Here is a 6,000-nt window from a genome sequence, read left to right on the forward strand (position 1 = left end):
ACTGACCGGCTAAAAAAAAAATCATTATTACAGTGATTATTATGTTTTGTAGCATGTTTGGCAACAGTTCTTTTAAACCTTAAAGATGGAGTGTAGCTTTTCATTTCTTAAACAAACATGTAGGAAGACACATCATAGCCATATTTCAGGAAGACAATATCAAGATTCACCAGGGTTAAAACTGTGAAAGAATGGTTCAGAAAGCATGAAGAATCATTTTCACACATTATTTGGCACCTCTGAGTCCAGACCTTAACCTCAGTGTAAGTTTTTGGGATGTGCTGGAGTAGACTTTACAGAGTGCTCACCTCTTGCATTGTCAATACAAGATCTTGACCAAATATCGATGCACCTCTTGATGGAAATAACATCACAACATTTATTTCCATCAAGTGGTGCATCATTTTTTTGGTCAAGATCTTGTATTGACAATGCAAGTGGTGAGCACTCTGTAAAGTCTACTCCAGCACATCCCAAAAACTTACACTGAGGTTAAGGTCAGTGCCAATTCATGTGTGAAAATGATTCTTCAAGCTTCCTCCCACCAGTTCTTTCACAGTTTGAGCCTGATGAATCTTGACATTTTCATCCTGGAATATGGCCATGATACATCTTCCTACATGGTTGTTTAAGAAATGAAAACTACATACTCCATCTTTTAGTGTTAAAAGAACCGTTGCCAAACATATAGCATGCTAGAAAAATAATAATCACTGTAATAATGATCCATCCAGAGACTCTTAAGTATTTGCCTGGCCTGGTGTTTGGATTTTAATAGGCAGTGTATTTAAAAAAAAAAAACAAAAAAAAACTGAATGTAATTACACATGTAATTCATTTCTGTTATAACATTTATAATTACACTGTTGACCCATCCCTTACACCTTAACCCACCCTTAAACCTACCAATACCACCAAACCTGTCCCTAACTTTACCTGTATCCAACAACAATAGCAGAAAAAGTGTTTTACAATACAACATGAACACACTATTGATGTAAGTATAGTAGATGAGTGAGATATAGTATATTAAGTAGTTACGGCAACCTAATATAAGGTGGGACCCAATTTTTTAATTGTTTGAATTTGTTAAGTGCCTGAGAAACCCTTGTCCACTTCATCTGGTACACCACCAATGACATTTACAGTTATTTTTTTTATTTTTTTTTTATTATTATTATTTTAAGTGTTAGAGCAACATCTAACAAGAGTGCAAAAAAGCAAAAACAAATAAATTAATATTACACATAATTATAAAAAGTGTATTATTTTAAAAGTATTTTGTCCCTTGATTTTTAAAATTAATTAATTTTATTATATTTGCATAATTCTTGTTGCCGTAATTGATTGTTACTGTGGACGAAATGTGATTCTCAGTTTAATAATATGCTTCAGCTTTGAGCGTGCACTGTACACTTTTGTGTTGACCAGCTTGCTACTAATGAAAAAAATCCAATGTCACAAGTGCCTGATAGTCAGTCGTATAAAATACAGCAAAAATACCAATACATGCTCTTATCAGTTTCATTTTTTGTCATTTCATCAGATTAATGGTGTCAAACAGCCTCTCTGTATGTGGTTAGTGCTGTTTATAACTGCACTTAAGAGTCACAGCGATAAAATAAACACAAGACACTGTTTTTTCTCCAGACTTCTGTTAACATAACAATAACAAAAGACTATTTTCATCCTAGAACCAGCACTGACAGTAATTTGCTCCAAATACAGGCCTCATCCAGGAAATGGCCTAGAACTTAGCATAAACGTTATTGGTTCCCATAATCAGATACAGTGAAAACAGAGACGATTATTCAGCCAAGTCAGACATATCATGATGAACGAAATGTAGACCCACAGGCCCATCGCATCAACTGTTTGCTCTCTTGCTAAATGAGTTTACCTGTCAGGTGATGTCAAACAGAAGGTGACAGGTGAAACTCATCTCATCAACATGCAGCTGTTTTGAGATCTGTGGGATAATTGGAGCCAGGCTCCTCCAGTTCTCTCCGATACAACCCGGCAATGAGCCATCAATCCCACGCACACAGTATGTGGGAGATTGATGGTTCTGACACGCTGCAGGATTCCCAGGATTAATCGGAGAGAATGCATCTAAGTCCATCGCAGACGTCCTGAGGAGATGAACGATATCGGTGTGAATGTTCTTTCTCTGAAATTTGTTGCTTTGTGGTTCATAACACTCAGACATCAGCTGCAGGGTCGCTGCCAGCTTAATGCTCGAAAACTGTTAAATTACTGTCGCCATGGTGATGCTGCCATAGCAACAGAGTTTCCGGCGGTAATGATTTGCAACTAGTCTGCACACATTTGCAAGACAGCATCATATAAGTGTTTTCCACATGTATTCAACAAAACACAATCCCACACAAAACTATTCCTGATTACAACGAAACCTGATTCTGTTTCAGCGCAAACGTACAGTATATGTGTGAGATGGAAAGCTGTAATATGTGGTTACCTTAAACTGACCCCTGCGGATGGAATATCTAATTTCATATCTCATAACATCGCAGGATCATCATATGTCTGGTGTAAGGGCAAACGAGAGCAGTGAAGAGATTTACGGGAACATCAGAAATCTAAAGTGAGGCTTTCATGAAACAGACATGGACAGATTGATGACAAACATTAGTGACCTTTATGAAATGAGTGGTTGTAGCATTCTGAGCATTCAGTCTTCACGTAAGTACCCTACATGTGTGACAACAGCCTGAGGTGGAGAAAAACGGTGGTTGAACATGGCATGTGTTACAAATCTCTGTTTGGAACAAACCATCAATAATAGTGAACAAATCGAATGCTGATGTGGAGGCTGAAAACAGTCATTTTTCACCCCTAAATAAAACATTTACTTTCACATTAGTATAGTATTAAATAATCCATCAGTAATGTCAGAGGGATTGATCTTGTAAACAGGGGCGAAACGGGATCTATGCCGACCCGTCACAACCGACAGCATATAATTACCCACAGCATACTATTCTGATTGGTTAATTGTGAAATTCAATTTGTGGTATGTTTTTTATATATATATATATATATATATTATATAATATATATTTGCTGCTAAACTATATATTTCACTATTTGTTCATGGCAACATGCGCGTGCTATTTTATTGTTTCTTATCACAATTCTTCCATATACAAAAAAAAAAAAAAAAAAGTATTAGGGCAGAGCAGGGTAAGTTGTCACACTTTTCACACTGTCTAACATTTACTGAACACCATACATCACAATGGTATAAATGTCATACCAAATGAAAGAAGGAAGTCTTGGGCACATATGTTGTATTCATTACATTTTCATATCTTATCTCATTACAGAGTTGTGGACTGTTGAATAGAGAATGTGCACTTGTGACAATTTGCCCCATCGGCGGGTAAGTTGTCACACTAAATTATCTAAAAACAAGACCACAACTACTTAATTGTTATTATTGATTTTAATTTTTAAATTCAAACCAGAACTGGAAATATAAACAATCATGCCTAGAGAATTTGAAAAAAACAATTTAAATCCAAACAATACACATTTCAATCAAAACACATTAAGTGGCAAGACCACTTTACTTTGAACTTTAAATTCAAACTTTCTCTGGCTTGCACATAGATCCATGATAACTGAATGGAATACTGCAAATAACTCGCTTAAAGGGTTAGTTCACCCAAAAATGAAAATTCTGTCATTTATTACTCACCCTCATGCCGTTCCACACCCATAAAACCTTCGTTAATCTTCGGAACACAAATTAAAATATTTTAGTTGAAATCCGATAGCTCCATGAGGCCTTCATAGGGAGCAATGACATTTCCTCTCTCAAGATCCATAAAGGTACTAAAAACATATTTAAATCGGTTCATGTGAGTACAGTGGTTCAATATTAATATTATAAACTGACAAGAATATTTTTGGTGTGCCAAAAAAACTAAATAACGACTTATTTAGTGATGGCCAATTTCAAAACACTGCTTCAGGAATACACTGCTTCACTGATCACAAAATTCTAACCTTTCATTGAAGTAAAACAATTGAAAGTGGGGAGGAACTCACATTATGAAATAAATGTTTTTCTCCAATACATGTTTGCCCCAATTATTGGCATCCCTAGAAATTCTTATGAGTAAAATATCTCTGGAGTATATTCCGATTTATATTTACATTTTTTAGCACACCAGGGTGACTAGGAGCATGAAATTGTCCAGCCATGACTTCCTGTTCCACAGGAGTACAAATATGTGTAAACATAAAGACCAAATTCCCTTAATCATTCATCACAATGAGAAAAACCAAAATATATAGTTCTGATGTGCAGCAAAAGATTTTTGAGCTTCACAAAATAGAAAATGGTTATAAGAAAAAAGCTAATGCATTGAAAATCCCCATTTCCACCATCAGGGCATTTATTAAGAAGTTCCAATCAACTAAAGATGTTACAAATCTGCCTGAAAGAGGACGTGTGTCTAAATCGTCCAAATGAGCGGTAAGGAGGAAAGTTTGAGTGGACAAAGACTCTCCAAGGATCACAGCTGGATAATTGCAGAGATTAGTTGAGTCTTGAGTCTCAGAAAGCCTAAAAAAATGATCAAACAGCACTTACATCCTTACAAGTTGTTTGGGAGGGTTTCAAGAAAAATCCTCAGCTCTCATCCAGAAGCAATCTCCAGCATATTCAGTTGTCAGACAAGACTGGAACTTCAAAAGGGACCTGATTCTGTGGTATATATACTGCTGGATCTTTAATGTTGTGGGCCTATTTTTCTGCTGGAGGTCCTGGACATCTTGTTCAGATGAATGGTATCATGGATTCTATCAAATTTAACATATAAAAATCAAAACCTGACTGCTTCTGCTAGAAATCTTATCCAAACAAACATCGAAACCAACACAAAAATGTGTCACTGAGCACAAAATGAAGCCTCTGCCATGGCCATCCCAGTCCCCTGACCTGAACCGTAAAGAAAATGAGTGGAGTGAACTGAAAAGAAGAAGCACCAACATGGAGCTGGAATCTGAAGGATCTGGAGAGATTCTGTATGAAGGAATGGTCTCTGATATCTTGTCAGGTGTTCTCCAAACTCATCAGGCATTTTAGAAGAAGACTTAGAGCTGTTATCTTGGGAAAAGGACATTGCAATAATTGGGTGCCAATAATTGTGGCCAACATGAACTAGCGAAAAAACATTTATTTCATAATTGTAGCTAAATATGTTAGCTAAGTAGTGCATAAAAATGTTGATTGCAGAATAATATTAAAAGTAAGTATGAAAGAAGCCATGTAATAAGTGTGATAATGTATAGCCAGTTTGTCATTATCACAAAGTAAACCCCTTAGGATGATGCAAAAACGTCTCGGGTTACGAGTGTAACCCCTGTTCCCTGAGTAAGGGAACGAGACGCTACGTCAATGACGTGATGGGAACCCTCTGCATTTTGTGTTCGTGAAGCACCTCTGTATCCAACCAATGAGAAGATGTGACGTCAGAGGCGGGTGACGTCACGGACCAGGAAACTATAAAGCATACCCAGAAACAGAGAACGCCAGCTTCTGGAATATGTCTGAAGCAAAGCGCTCCAGGTATGAAGGAGGTACGGCAACGCGACGTAGCGTCTCGTTCCCTTACTCAGGGAACAGGGGTTACACTCGTAACCCGAGACGTTCCCTTTCGTGGGAACTATCGACGCTACGTCAATGACGTGATGGGAACGCTGTCCCAACTACGCCGTATCTTCAAGTGCCTGGCTGCTATCTTGCAAGACCAAGGAACCTGGAGTAGAACTTATATTAAGATTATAAAATCTGATGAAAGTGTGCTGGGATGACCATCCAGCTGCACCACATATGTCGTCCAGAGACACTCCTGACAGAAGAGCTTTAGAAGCGGCCATACCTCTTGTAGAATGAGCTCTAACGGCTAAGGGACATGGCTGTCCCACTGCTTTATATGCAAGTGAGATGGCCTCGACCACCCACTTGCT

Source organism: Chanodichthys erythropterus, chromosome 4, assembly GCF_024489055.1.
Source record: "Chanodichthys erythropterus isolate Z2021 chromosome 4, ASM2448905v1, whole genome shotgun sequence".
Lineage (NCBI taxonomy): Eukaryota > Metazoa > Chordata > Actinopteri > Cypriniformes > Xenocyprididae > Chanodichthys > Chanodichthys erythropterus.